This window comes from Canis lupus, chromosome 20 (genome assembly GCF_011100685.1).
Source record: "Canis lupus familiaris isolate Mischka breed German Shepherd chromosome 20, alternate assembly UU_Cfam_GSD_1.0, whole genome shotgun sequence".
NCBI lineage: Eukaryota > Metazoa > Chordata > Mammalia > Carnivora > Canidae > Canis > Canis lupus.
In genome coordinates this window covers 7,256,018-7,271,760 of record NC_049241.1, presented here as the reverse complement: position 1 = coordinate 7,271,760, position 15,743 = coordinate 7,256,018, and the positions used below count along the sequence as shown (strand labels likewise).

The 15,743-nt window shown below is 45.3% G+C and overlaps 1 protein-coding gene across 8 annotated transcripts in view; it reads left to right on the top strand.

Moving 5' to 3' along the window:
- Window positions 1-15,743, top strand: part of HRH1 (histamine receptor H1) — a 74,861-nt gene that overhangs the window by 37,780 nt on the left and 21,338 nt on the right. Inside the window, exons 4-5 of one of the 8 annotated variants that reach the window (XR_005374587.1) lie at window positions 829-954; window positions 1,277-2,295. The exons of 4 other annotated variants lie outside the window; for them this stretch is intronic. The gene's annotated coding sequence lies outside the window, so the exon portion shown is untranslated. Of the gene's footprint in view, window positions 1-828; window positions 2,299-15,743 lie in introns of those variants that run through there. 3 more of the 8 variants (XR_005374586.1, XR_005374583.1, XR_005374585.1) reach the window with 3 other exon arrangements.

The window sequence follows — 15,743 nt, the reverse complement described above, 5'->3', positions numbered from 1 at the left end:
ATTTTATTTGTTTGAGAGAGAAAGTGGGAGAACATGCACGTGCATGAACAGGGGGAAGGGCAGAGAGAGAAGCAGACTCCCCACTGAGCAGGGAGCCCGATATGTTTACAGTCCTCAAGTATCAGTGGTCTGGTGGGACCCACAGATGAGCTCCTCTCCCACCCCCGGGACTGACTGCAAGGCCACTACTTAGAGCTCAGTCCACCTCTCACAGAACAGTCATTAGCTGCTTGTACAGCCCTCCCTCCCTCTCTGTATAAAGAGAGTGCCTCTTGTCAACAGTTCCAAGAAGTGGAGCTAATTAGGCAAAGAGGAAGCTGGGGACCTGGAGAAGACAAACTAAGGATAAACTAGAGAATGAAAACCCATAGAGTTGGGGTGGGGTGGGGAGTGCCACCACCATCACATCAGCCAAGTGTGTAAGTGAGAGGAGAGCGAGTGGAATGAGTACTGGCCAAGGAGTTGATGCCATGGCCCTCGACCACTATACCCTCTTAGCCACAGAATGCAGGCAGGTGTTGAATGTGTTCGCGTTTCCATTTCTTGACCTTTGTGGTGGGATAATGTGCTTCACCCAGCACTACCCAGTAGAAATAGGATGCCAGCCACAAATGTAATTATAAATATCCTAGGAGCCACATTTTAAAAAGCAAAAAGAGGCAGGTGCAATTCATTTCAATAGCATATTTTATCTAACCCAGTATATCCCAAATACTATCATTTGAACATTGTAACCACTGTAAACATTTATGAAGATAATTATCAGATATTTTACATTTGGGGGCGTGGGGCTAAATCCTCAAACCTGTGTGTATTTTACATTTACAGCACATCTGAATTCGGACCCACCGCATTCAAGGACTCTCTAGTCAATATGGCTGTGACCACTTACTGGGTGGCCCAAGTCCAGCCAGTCTTGAGGAGGAGCCAGTTGGATCCCGCCCATCTCTCTCGGTGCATCTCTTCATTGTAGAGTCCAATCCTCACAATATGCTAATTATGATAATTGAGAATTTATGCTGTCAGGTGTCAGGTTTATGGACTTGACCTTATTTGAGCCACACATTCTGTGAGACATGTAGTATTAACCCTGTATTATTTCTGAGTGTAATAGTTCATGCTCTGAAAGGTCAAGCAGTTCACCTATGGTCGTATTCTCCATTAGTACTGACCCTAGGATTTGAACACAAATCTCTTTGACTCAGAGGTCTTGCATTTCTGTTTGATGCATACTGCCAGTCCCAGGGGTCATCTCTCTTTCTCTCATTCACCTCAGGGCCTTTGCATGCACTGTTCCTGCTGCCTGCAGTCTCCTTGCCTGGCTAACTCCCACTAAGGAAGACACACTTAGAGAGGGATGGTTCTTCCTCAGGATGTTGTCATGTGCGAGTGTGACCTCTGAGCTCCTGGCAGCCATCTTGTGACCAGGAGGTGATCTGGTTTGAGGATATTCCTGACAGACACCGAGGATGGCAGAGACAATGATGTCTTTGAGGTGTTGAATTAACCAACTCTGGAGCTGCCCTAACTCAAGACTTCTTGTCAGAGGGAGAATATATTTCCTTATTACATAAGCCAAGTGTGTTGGGGTTTTCTGCTACTTTTAGCCTAAACCATCCTAACGATTACACTGTACCATGGAGAAACAGTATAGTCCGGGACCGAGTGGAGAATACAGCAGGGACATGGGCTCTGACTCCAGCACTGAGGGGCCTGGGGTATCTTTTGTGCACAAATTGGATGCCACTTTCACACAAAGCCTTCCTAGAGCACTGCCCTTCCTCCCCAGCCTCCGAGGAAGTCATTCCTCCTTACTCTGGACTCCTCTATGTATCTTTTTTTTTTTTTTTCCTCTGTGTATCTTGATAATCTATTCATGTGTCTTCTCTCCCTGCTGCTTGTGAGCTCCCCAAGAGGAGGGCCTGTGTGTTGGTCATTTTTGTATCCCCCCAGTTATATCCTATGCATAGTAGGTGCTTAAAAATGATTGAGGAATAAATGGAAGGGCAAATAATATTAATATTTCTACTTCCTAATTTGTAAGACAGAAAGCATTTCCCTTAAGCATTGCACCTGGGCTGACAGATGAGTAAGTCTTTTTTCCTGCTCTGGGGCTCAGCTTTTCCATCTGTAAAATGGGAAGGTTGGATTAAAATCTCCAGCTCTAAAAAACCTCCATGACTTGATAGTATTTTATATTAAGCATCTGTTCTGTGCAAGGCTATGCATTACAGGAAAGAATCAGACATGTTCCCTTCTCTTGAGATACTCAGGGTCTAGGGTGGAGGTTCTTTACCTTTGCAGGGTGGCGGGAATAGATCCCTTTGATGGCTTCTCCCCACAGAAAAATGCTCCTGCCCTCTTCACATCTGTGGGCAGCCTTAGGAAATCCTTTCAGCTAAACAAAAACCTCCAGAGGCCTACACTTGTCTTCTAGCCCTGTCTGAGCTGGAGCTAGAGGGGACAGAGGAGACTTCAATGCAAAAGAGGAAGTAGATGTGCAAATAAACCACTCATCTCCAATTTGAGAGGTGCTGAAACAGACCCTAGGGGACAGCAGAAACTACAGAGGAATGCAGGGTAAAGCCTTGCTGCTCATGTAGGAATTCACCAGGTTCTCAAATGAGAAAGACCTCTTGGTGGCCCAGCAGACAGACAGCACATGCACATGCCCCGGGGTGTGCAAGGGTGCTGGGTTTTATGGATGCTGAGTAACTGTGCGGCTAGAACAAAGCAGAGAAGAAACTGGATCGATGGTGGAGGCAGTGGAAGGGACAGATAATGGTGGGTGGGAGAGAAGCCAAGGGGAAGTGGCCAAGTATTGGATACTCTGGGGCGTGCTCTATGGGTGGGGATCAGGGCAGGAAATTTCTGTAGAAGTTCACAAGGATCTAAGGTCAGACCCGGGCCTTCCAAGAAACAGGCTGAAAAGTCAACACAGCCTCAGATTCTGTAAGCTCAAGGTGTTACCAAGGCTGTCACTGCACCCTGAGAGGGAACCTTCCAGGCAGAAAGCTGTCCTGACTGGGCCTTGTCATGTGTCTGCTGAACTGCCAACAGGAAGCAGCTCTAGCTTAGAAAAATAAAAGCAGAGAGCTTTTCCCTTTTACATGGTCCCATGGTGACTCTTAACTCTGGCCCTTGTACCTGGCCTCCAGAGGCTGTTGTTAACATTTTGGAAAGTTAAAGGAAATCATTTTCCTGCTGTCTGGGCCCCCGCGGGCCTGGCTTTTTGCTGGAATTGCTTGGTAAGGTGTCTCTGCATGGCTCCCCTCACGCTGGGCAGGCACCAGGAGGATAAAATAGAATGCCTTTGAGTAATTCAAAGCTAGGAAAGTGGATGTTTTCCCTTAATTCATGTAGTTTTGAGGTAGATGAAATTGTTGCATGGCGGGAAGATTAAAAGGGGCCTTTGTCTGGGAACAAATTAACTAGATCATTTCTAAGGTTTCTTCCAGATTTTACATCCTGATCCTATGTGGTATCAGCTTCTGGGCTCCCTACACTCTGCTGTGCCCTAGCCAAACTGCTCTTTGAGCTAGCTACACGGCTTCTTCTGAGTTCCTTAATCAAAAGGAATGGGGGCATGGAGTGATGGTCCATTTGTAACTATCGTGTGCCAAAAATTGTTTGGTCATTTCACAACACCATGACGTGAGGGTGGGATTATGGTTTCCATTTGACAGATGCATTCAGTGAGGCTCGAGGAGATGTGCAGAATAAACAAATATGAAGGAAGGACCTGTGTGATAAAGCCTAAGCCAGGAGTTGGAGAAAAAACAGAGAACACAATGGAAGTGTTTCCCATGCTCGTGGAGCTTATTGTCTAGTAGGGGAGAGAGGGACTCTAGTGAAATAATCTCAAAGATAAATGGTGTCGGGAGAGTGTAGTCAGAGCTAGGGAAGGCTTCCTGGAGGAGGTGACACTTGAGTTCAGATTGGAAGCATGAAATGAGTAAGTATTAAAGGAGAGAGGCAGGGGCCAGGTGATCGAAGCAGAGGGAAGAGCTCTTGCAAAACCCTTGAGGCAGGAAAGAGTGTAGAGCATTCCAAGGACTCAGAGGTGTGTGTGGTGATAGCATGGAGGGGGATGATGGAAGTGGTGCAGAGAGAGAGGGCACAAGAAAGAGAACAAACTAGATGCTAGGTTCTGTGCCAGGTGCTGTTGTACGCGTGATCTCATCTGATCCCAGGAGCCACCCAGAGGCAAGTGTTTTCACTATCCCATTTGATGCAGAAAACTGAGGCTCTGAGGGGGCGGACAGCTGCAGTCCCACAGCTGGTCAGAGGTGGCCAGGCTGTGTACCACATCCAGTGCAAAGCCCAGGCTGTCCTCGGCTTCCCATCTCAGGGGTCTGGACACATGGGCCACCATCCCTGCACTACGCCCACCTCGACTCTCCTCGTCCAGGTGTAGGATTCCCCGCAGGGAAAGCCCAGCCACGCTGTCCTCCGCCCCGCGTGCTTGGCTTCTGGCCTGATCCTGTGGCATCCTTGCTTGGAATCAGAGCGAGAAACTCAGGGTCTGGTAATTGTATTCCATTAAGCCTAATTAAGATGCAAATTTGTACAGTTAATGAAGAAGGCAATTTGGAGGCAATTTCGCTGTGACACAGGACTCTCTCGTTGGTGCCTCTCTTCTCAGGAGGTAGGTCTGAGGTTATGGAAATGTATGCACTGCCACCCACCAAGCTGCATCTGGCCGCTCTCCAGGGAGAAATTCTTCCTGCTGGGGAAGCACCACCCACCCCAGGTGGAACACACTGAAGAAACTACTCAGATCACATAATCCCAGATGTGGGGATCACCCGGTTCTGGGCCCCTGGACCCTGGATGTGGGGTACCGAGGTTCCAGTTTTCTGGAACCAGACTGTCTAGCTTTAAATCCTGGCTCCTCCCTCACCAGCTGTGTCTTTGGGCAAGTTTCTTTTTCTTTCTTTCTTTTGATTTTATTTATTCATTCATTCATTCATTCATTCATTCATTCATGAGAGACATGCAGAGAGAGGCAGAGACACAGGCAGAGGGAGAAGGAGGCTCACCGGGAGGAGCCTGATGAGGGACTCGATCCTGGATCCTGGCATCACGCCCTTAGCTAAAGGCAGAGGCTTCAACCACTAAGCCACACAGTTGTCCTTTTGGGCAAGTTTCTTAACCTGTCTGGGCCTCAGTTTCCTCCTCTGTGAAATGGGACAAATAGCATCACCTGATGAGGTTGCTGTGAAGATGAAATGAGATAATGCATTAAATCATTTAGCAAGCCCTCGGCACATGAATGTGGGACATTTTCAGTAGCTCTGTCACCTACCCATGCTCCAAATGGGAAGGAGTTCTGCCCCCAAACCCTCAGCTCACAAACTTTTTTTTGCTGCTGTCAGAAGTCTGCTGTCTTGGAGTTGGACTTTACTCAGGTCCTGGGTGCCCTGTCCCTGCGGTTCACCTGGCTGCGCAGTGGGGGCACATTCAGCAGCTGACCTTTGACATGGATTGCCACTTGTCGGTTGGCTGTTCTCCCATCCTTGGGTGCCAAAATTGGCCTGCTGGTACCTGAGTCCCTGTCCTCCCACCACCCGGTCCCCCTGTACCAGTGGAACTGCAACTGACATCATCCTGATTATAGCCAATATTTGTTGTGTGTTTGCTATGCCAAGCTCTTTGCCTAAAATTATATTATTTCATCCCCACAACCATTTACAGATGCAGAAACTGAGGCTCAGAGAGATAGAGTGACTTTTCCAGGGTCACACAGCTGGTATGATGTCGATGTCTGTCCCGGCTATCTGTCTGGTTCCTAACCTGATTTTTAAGCCCTCTAGTCCATTGCTCTACAGTTCCCAGGTGCCTGTGGTATGCTATCTGTAACCTCAAGGGGGCATGCAGACTTGTAGGAAGGAACAAATGGGAGGACACACTATGACAGCAGGGTGGAAGTGCTGTGGTGGAGAAGCCAGGGGAGTGGCATGTGGGGGAGCATTTGGCTGGGGAGTTCAAAGGATGGGTAGAAGCCTCTGGAGATTTACAGTGGAAAGGGCATTCCTGGAGGTGGGTGACAGCAGGAGCAGCGACATGGGTGGCAGTGCATACATTTCCCATAACCTCAGACCTACCTCCTGAGAAGAGAGGCACCAACGAGAGAGTCCTGTGTCACAGTGAAATTGCCTCCAAATTGCCTTCTTCATGAATGTATTGAACCTAGGACTCAGGGGTTGATGATGGGCAGGGAGTGGCAGTGGGATGGGCAGGCAGGAAAGGCAGGTAGAAGTGAGATCATGCTAAGCCCCCCAGGCCAAGCTAAATCAGAACTCAGCAGAGATTTAGTGATGTGTTCAAGACTCAGACAGACCAGGGCTAGAGTCTGAACTTTTCCACATACCGGCCGTGTGACCATGGACAAGACTTTACTTCTCTGAGCCTCGGCTTCTTAGTCAATAAAATGGAGGGAGGTGGTAATCCAAAGGCCTCCCTTTCAGAGTGGTTAAGAAGATGCACAGAAGATTAGCACGGTATTTACAAAATGAAGATCCAGTATGCACACACTGCTCCCCTCATTTGGGGGGTTGGGGGCTAGGGAGCCACTGCAAGACCCAAAGAAGAAGAGTGGCCATCCCTACATGTCCAGTGTGTCTGTCTAGCCTGTGCCCTGATAGCTGTCAAGAAGGGTAGGCGTTACGGGCCACCGAGACTAGAAGTTTATCGTTTCAAGGTGAGAACACTCTCCACTTTGTGGAAGGTACACAAGAGCAAGGTGAAGAGGAATTTAAAACTGCGAATTTCAAACTTTCACATTCCCTTCACAATTTTTTCGTGTCTCTTTATTTCCTGTTCTACCTGTTGTTCCCTTAACACTTTTCTTGAAATCAATTTTAAGTTGACTTTTTTTTTTTTGTCTTAACTTGTCCCAACACAACACTATCTATTAAATCAAACGCTTTTTAAAAAGTCACTTAAAATCCTTCTACCAAGGTAAAACCAACTGTGAATTTTCAGGGAACTTCTCTCCAAGGATACACACTCATCCAATTTTGCATAATAGAGTTACATACTATTCAGTAACCTTAATTTGACAGCCACGAACATCTTCCCACCTCCACAGAGCAAGCACGTGATTATTAACAGCTGCATATGTTCTCAGTGTTTCTATGAACCAATACTTAACCAATCCCGTAATGATTGTCGTTGATAGAGCTTCTGGTTTTCTAATGATATAAACAGCCACAGTGAACACCTTTTTGTATGCTGTGAGATGCAGGATTCTCAGAAGTAGGGATCCCTGGGTGGCGCAGCGGTTTGGCACCTGCCTTTGGCCCAGGGCGCGATCCTGGAGACCCGGGATCGAATCCCACATCGGGCTCCCGGTGCATGGAGCCTGCTTCTCCCTCTGCCTGTGTCTCTGCGCCTCTCTCTCTCTCTCTCTGTGACTATCATAAATAAATAAAAATTAAAAAAAAAAAAACCATATGTTTAAAAAAAAAAAAAAAAAGGATTCTCAGAAGTAGAGCCACTGAGGAAAAGGATGTACATTTTAAAGACTTTGAATAAAAAAAACCCAAAAACCAAAAACGAAAAAACACCAAACTGCCCTCCAAGAAGAGAGCCCTAATTTATACCACCAGCTGTGAGAGACCAGCTTCCCGCACACTCATCTACCTTGTATTGTTCATGAGGACATGAAAATTTTAAAAGCCCAATTAAGAAATGCAGTTGGCCCTTGGACAGCACAGGTTTGAACTGATAAGTCCGCTCACACATGGAGTGAGTACAGTACTGTAAATGTATTGTTTGTATGTTCTCTTCCTTACAAGGAAGAGGAAGTACAGTACTATATTGTAAATGTAAACAGTATTATATTTTATAGTACTGTAAATGTATTTTCTTTTCCTTATGATTTTCTTAGCATTTTCTTTCCTCTAGCTTACTGTAAGAATACAGTGTATAGTTTATATGTAAAATATGTATTAACTGACAACTTGTGTTATCAGTAAGGCTTCCAGCTAACAGTAGGCTATTAATAGTTAAGTTTTGAGGGAGTCCAAAAGTTATACATGGCTTTTCGACTGCATAGGGGGTTGGTGCCTCTGACCCTTATGTTATTCAAGGGTAATCTGTACTTAACAAAGAGATTTGGAAGTTATTTATTTGTGGTGGTAATTTTTAATTGTGTAGAGATTCTGGATTCCTTTCTTGGCACTGATCTCATAATAAAACTGCTTCTGGTCTGTATGATGGAATTAAATCTACCAATAGTTTTACAGTGTTTGGCTAATAGCCCTGTGACCTCTAGAATCTCTTCTCTCTTAACTTGGGCTGCCATAAAAGTACCATGGACTGGGTTCATAAACAACAGACATTTGCTTCTCACAGTTCTGGAGGATAGGAAACCCAAGATCAGAGCATCAGTATGGTCAGGTTCTTGGCAAGGGCTCTCTTCCTGGCTTGCAGACAGCCACCCTCTCACCGTGTCCTCACATGGTAGAGAAAGGACCCTCTGGTGTCTTTTTTTCATCTTATAAAAGGCACTAATCCCATCATGGGGGCTCCATTCTCACAAACTCATCTAAATCTAATTACCTCCTAAAAGCCTCATCTCTAGATACCATCACATTGGGAGTTAGGACTTCAACATATGAATCAGGGGTGGGAAGAGATACAAGCCTTCAGTCCGAGATATCTTCCATAAAGACAAGTTTGGGAACCAGTGGGCTAGGTCATTGCTTTTAATGTGAGTTTTGTCTCTCCAGTGGTAGCCAATAAGCCCGATTATTTATTGAGTGTTTACTATACACCAAGCTCTGTTTGGTACACTATCTATGTATTGTCTCAGTGGACATCCTTACAAGGAAAGAATTATTTCATTTTACAGAGGAGGATCCTGAGGCTCAGCTAATGAGAGATGGAGCTCAGATTGGGAGGCTAACTCCAATTCTCTGCCCATTGTCATTCTGCTACATGCCCAGGTAGACTGTAGGTACAACTTCTGGCGGGTAGGGGTTTCTCTTGCTTGCTTCTGAATCCTATTCCAGTGTCAACACAAGGCAGATAGCATCAAGTCCAGCTGTTAATGGGTAGAGCAAAGGCCTTAGCCTTAAATGACTTGGGTTTGAATCGCCCCTCTGCCCCTTACCAGCTCTGTGGCTTTGGCTTGGGTTTTCCATCTCTTAAATTGGATTCATAATTCCTACCCCTCAAAACTGCCTTAAGGACAAAATGAAATAGTGTACATACCCAGTACATAATAAGCACTGAATAAATTTACTATTTTGGGTATATTCATTTAGTCCCTCAAAGACCCCGGGATCCAATGAGTAGAGCGCCATGGAGTTAAAGATGGTTCCATGGACTCTCATGTATAATAACATCATCTGTTCACTTATCCATTCACTCAGCAAATATTGATGGAGTGCCTTTACGTGCCAAGCATCAAAATCCAGCGGTGAACAAGATAAAAGGCCAGCTCCCCAAGAGCTAACCTGCTAGGGGGATTGAGATAGAAGATAAAGTAGCAGGCAAATAAATCTATTCCATTAATGCTGGGTGCTATGAAGAAAAAAAGAAAGTAGGGTAAGAGGAAAAATAAGGCAAGCTAAGAGGTTAGAAACAACAAGAGGCTTGGGGAAGAGAATTCATTAGACAGAATGGAGAGGAAGGTGGCATCCAAGCACAGATATAAATGAACTTGAATGCAGCATGGAAAAATTTTAATTAGCAAATTTGGTGCCTGAAGCAAGCAACTAACAGGGCTCTCAAACCACTATTGTAAATCCTGAGGAAAGGGTGCCAGCCAGGAGCTCTAGCTAGTGGCCCCCTATTCCAGTGATTATAATAATAATAAACGTCCATTGAGCTCTGTTGTTTCCAACTGTTAGGAGAGTACCTATTGCCAATATGTAAATCCAGCAAGTTGAGAAAGGAAACAGTATTTCATAATCAGGATTAGGCCTTGTTTTACCTTTCACATCAGAGCACATCTGGTACCCTCTCCAGTCATGGCTGTCCCCCGAGCATCTGCAGTCCCAGGGCAGCTCCTTCCTGTGTGGGACCCAGAGAGCAAATCCTGGGTGGTGTGGTAGCTCAAGTCAGGATAATAAATGCAGATGGTTGGGATGAACATCAGCAAGGACTGGGATTTCAAGATTCTCCTCCACTTGGATTTACCCAGGAGAGTTCCCACCCCTGCCAGGAGCCAAAATGTACTACTTATAGTCAGAAAGGATTGGGGGCCACTTTCTGCAAGCTTAGATGCAGAAAGATTGGGCTCTTGGTGCTATTCCTACAGTTTGCGGCAGTGTTTCTCAGTCCGCCAACATCAGAATCATTGAGGACTCCTTATTAAAAACTCAACTTCTGGGCCTCATGCCAGACGTCCTGGGTCCAGTTCCCTGGAATCTGCCTTTTAACAGGCTCCTTACTGACTGCTATGCCCTCCAAAGTTGGGGGATGGATGGTTGGTGGGGGTACCCATCAGAAGGATATTCATAGCTGGGATTGTTCTGGGACCAGCAGCGCCTGTGTCTGTTCCTGGTCAGGCTGGGGGTTGGGGCCTGGCCATATCCTCAAGTTTGCATTTTTGTCTCAGAAAGAACTGCAGTAAGAAGGAAGGCAGGAATTTCAGGAGATGGTTTCTGTCATGCTGTGAGGCACTGTGTGTGAGAAGGTTCTGCTTCTAATGAGAAGGAAAAAGAATAAGCATACATATATAATATATGTTAAAAATTTATATTATATATAAAAAGCATTATATATGTGTGTGTGTGTGTGTGTGTGTGTGTGTGTATATATATATATATCCTCCAGAATATAGGCAAATGTGTGACTTTCAAATAGATTGTTTTCTAGCCTGGACACAATTTTCGTTTCTCTCTGGTGAGTCATTACAGAAGTTGCCTTTTTCTCTCTGCCTCTTTCAAGCAAAGAACACATTTCTTGGAGGGGCTGAGACCTCCCCAGGAACAGGCCTGGGAAGTTAACATTTGGCCAAGTCCAGTGAGAGGAGCCACTGAGGTAACCAGAGAACCCCAACCAGCCACAGAGCCTCCTGACAACCGAAGGGATGGCCATGCCATCCCTGTCAGCTCAGATCTTGCTATCTCTTGTGGATTTTGGCTGCCTGGCTGCCACCCTGCTGGTTTTAATGAGAAAATGTCCCCAAATGCCTTTTGACACTCATTCAAGTCAGAATCAGAAAGTTTAGCATAGTAATAAAGAGCATGGGTTCTGGGAACCATCCTCCTGTGGCTCCCCATTTCACTCAAAGTCGAAACCCAAGTATCTACCCCTTCTCTAAGGCCCCAGATGATTTCATCTCTTCTACCTCTCTGCCTTTCTCACTCACTCATCTCCAGCCATCCTGATATCCTGGGTGTTTATCAAACATGTCAAGGATGTGTCTACCCCAGGTCTTTTGCACAGGCTGTTCCCTCCTCCTGTCATGCTCTTTTTCCCAGATCTTTATGTGTTTCATTCCCTCACTTCCTTTAGGACATAATAATCCCAGACATAATAATCCCCTTGTTTTCTCAAAGCATTTGTCACTACCTAATGTAGTGTTTATTTACTTTTTTTTTTTTTTTATGAACTGTTTCTCCCCTGTCCTATCTCTTTGTGAATGGACACTTTGTGTAAAGTGATTACTGTTATTTTTCCAACATCTGGGAATGGGATGAACATCAGATGCCTCCTGATTCTCTGGTATGTGTCTAGTATATTACAGACCCTTAATAAATAATGATTGATTGATTGATTCATTGAATGAATGCTTGGCTTTGTTACTTGCTAATTGTGTGACCTTGAGATTCTTAGTATCTCTGAGGCTGAGTTTCCAAGTCTTTAAAATGGACATGGTTATAGAGGTAGAGGCTTACGTGTTAAATGAGACAATGCATATAAGTTCTTTGCACGGTGCCTATCACAATTAAAATTCTCAATAATGATGATTGACCTTAGACTATTATTACTTAGATCTATAAATTAAGATAGAATGTACTAAAGAAAATGAGAGAGGTGTGCAAAAGACTGTCATATTGAGAGATGAGAGGTTCTGACCAGGCCAGCTAGTAGGAATCAGGAAATCATTTCAGAACGGGGCCCACTTGAGTTGGGCCTCTGGGTTGGGCAGGATCTCAGTAGGTCAGTACTGATTTTATATAATGGTGGTACAGGAAAAAGGAACAGCATGAGCAAAGAGGCAGGAAGCAGAGAGTTCAGGGACTGGTCATGCTTGCTCCTGGAGTGGGGAGTAAGGTCCTCTTTCTTGACCTGGATGGTGTGCATCTTACAATAACCTATTGAATAAATTCATTAGATTTGTGTTGTTTCCTGTGTTTATGTTTTTTAAAAAACACACTTTTAAAATAAGAATGGGGGCGCCTGGGTGGCTCAGTTGATAAAGCATCTGCCTTCAGCTCAGGTCATGATCCCAGGGTCTTGGGATTAAGTTCCAGGTTTGGCTCCCTGCTCTGCGGGGAATCTACTTCTCCCTCTCCCTCTGTCTGCTGCTCCCCCACTTGTTTCTCTCTCTCTCTCTCTCTCTCTCTCCCAAATAAATAAAATCTTTATAAATAAATAAATTGAATTAAATAAGAAGGAAGGGTGTATTGGATACAATCAGATAAAAATCCAGTTTCTGCCTCCTGTCAGCTCTCTGACCTTTGGCAAATTACTTAACCTCTCTCAACCTTGGTTTCCTTCTCTGGAAAAGAAATTATAATAGTACTTAGCTCCTAACATTGTGCTGGTCATTTAAGAAGAGAAAGCATGTAATACCCTAGCACACACCTGGACCCCAGTAAAAGCTATTAATGTGAATTGGTGGTCCTGGGATAAGGAGCCCTGAGTGCTACCCCTGACTTGCTGTGTGATCTTGGCAGAGTCACTTCTCTGCTGTCTGATGCCTCCTGATTCTCCTGAAAATCCCATCCCTTGTAAGAACTGTAGCTGATTTTGGTAGGCTGCTTGCTGGGCCCCGGGTGCTCCAGGCTGAGCCTGCCCGTTCTTATGTTTCCTCCAAACACGCGGAACCTCCAGTGGCCCCAGGAAACAGCAGCAGTGAGAGGTATGGAATCTTTAGCACTTCCCCAGCATGCCGGTGGCAGGTGAAGATGTGCTGGAGACACACAAGGCAGAGAGGCAATAAATTGCTTTCAGTTGTTTTAAGGAGGGAAAATGGTGCTGCTTTTACCCTTTAGGCTTGGGCTGCCTCTTGTAAGCTTTGTTTGCCTCAACTGCCTTTCTACTGGTTTTTACCAAGTTGTGTGAGATTAAAGAACAGAAAGGGAATAACCTGGGAAGGGTTCCCTGCCTATCAAAGGGTCACTTTTCCTAGCTGGTGTCCTTCACAATCCTGCTTCCTTGGGACCAGGAAAGAGACGACCAACCCCTGATTCCTCTTTTTTTTTTTTAAGATTTTATTTATTTATTCATGAGAGACACACAGAGAGAAAGAAAGAGGCAGAGACACAGGCAGAGGGAGAAGCAGGCTCCATGCAGGCTCCCCCAAAGTGGGACTCTTTCCTGGGACTCCAGGATCATGTCCTGGGCCAAAGGCGATGCTAAACCACTGAACCACCTGGGCTGCCCCCAACCCCTGATTCCTTGACTGAACAGAGAAGAGAAATCAAGTCAAGTGGAGTCACTAGGGTGGCTGCTCCCAAAAATATGAGTTTGTGATAAAATGTAAAATGTAGCAATTCAGTGAATGCCTAGACAGCTGCTAGATACTCACATTCAATCTACCTTGAATTCCCAGGAAGACTCCCTCTAAAGATCCCCTTCGACTGACAAATCCTTTCACGTTAGACACAAACCTATCCTAGAATGCTATAAAAAGTTGCTTGGGCCAGATCCTTTTTCATCTTTTTATAAAACTGATCCTCTGTACCCATCAAACACCAGCAACCTCTTTTCCCTTTCCCCAGCTCTTGCAACCATTATTCAACTTTCTATCTATAACTTTAAGTGTAGAATCATACAATATATGTCTTTTGTGACTGGCTATTTCACTTAGCACAATGCCCTCTAGGTTCATTTTTGTGTAGCAAGGGTCAGAATTTCCTTCCTTTTTGAGGCTGAACAGTATTCCATTGTATGTATAGACAATATTTATTCGTGTGTTCTTGGATATTTGGAATGCTTCCACTCTTTGATGCCACTGTGAACATTATATCAGTTTTTCCTTAAAATTAATCATATATTCCAATTATTATGTAGGTGTTCTGATGCCATGGGGTACTAACAGTCAGCCTCTCTTTAATACCTACATCCTGGTCTCAGGAACTGGGGAAATAGCAAAGTAGCTGGAGGCAGGGGCCAGGACAGGAGTGAGGGACAAGCCAGGGTTGAGCCAGGACAAGGAACCAAAAAATGCTGTACATTCACAGCTATAATGTCCCTGGATTGGTAAGGTTTTCTTGGCAACCATTTATGAAGTAGATATCCATTTAGGGAAAAGATGGCAGGCTCACAGGAAGGTACAGTGGTCCGGGTTGCTGACTGCTGACATGCTGTGTAGCCAGGACCAAATTACAAACCTGTCCAGGCAGAGCAAGTGGTCTTCTCTATCCAGTGTGGTGTCAAGGCACCAGGAAGCATCCATCTTTCATTGTGAGACAATGCTACCTCTCCCTTCTAATCAAAGTGCTTCAGGTTCCACCATTCAGACACATTAGACGTGCAATAAAGAGTTGTCCAAATATGTCACAAAGGTTTTCCCTTTACAGAGCAGATGTTCCTTAAAGGACTTTTAGGGTTCATCTAGCTTGATAGTTATCAAACTTTACTCTGAGGAGCTTCTGGGGATTCTTGGACAAAAATGGAGGGAAAGAGCCAAGCAGATGGGGCTCCGGGACTCCCACTCCTCTCCTCCAGCCAGAGCAATATGCTTTTATCTGATTATAAATTTTTATAAGGACCAGTCGTTGTGCTACCAAGAAAAGTGGTGGGAGCTTTGAAAGCCTCTGATCTAGTGAGACCCCCTTGTTTGACAGGGGAAGTCCAGAGAAGTTGAGAGAAGTGTTCGAAGTCACACAGCAGATTCATTCAACAAATACTTAGCAAACACTTACTATGAGCCAGATGCACAGGAAACAAAGATGAGCAGACAAATCCCGTGCCAGGATCTTTAGGATGGATCCCCCCCCAGATTTGTAGAGGATGGGGATTGGGTACATGGGGACCTGTCGATAGGGAAGGGAACAGCCTCCCCCCCATCCACAATGTGTGCCCTCTGGATTATCCTCACACCCCACATATGAGTGATGCCATAACTCCTGTACATGCAAAAAAGGAACAGATCTGTGTTCTTTTTAGTATATTTTCCTCCCACCATATCATTCCATCCTTGCTAAAGCCCTGTCATATATGTACCTACTATATGCCAAGCAGTACTGGCATATGAGGCTATCAAACTGATGAGGACATGGCTCTTGCTGCCAACAAACTCCCTGCATAATAGGGGGGAGAAAAGCTCTACACAACTGACTACACTATAGAGTCAGTGCTAAACACCACTCTTGGCATCTGGGTTAGAAAGGGAATGTGTCTCTTCCCTACAATGTTAGGGAAGTGGCATTGAAATGGGGCCTCTCTTACCTTCCCATATTTTCAGTTAGGAATTTGGGTGTTGGAGTAAGGTAGCCCTTCAAAGCCCAGCTGGGCCACACAGCCAGGGAGCTTGGGCAAGGCACAAGAACAGAGTCTCATCTGAAAAATGAGAGTGATAGGGTGCCTGGGTGGTGCAGTTGGTTCAGAGT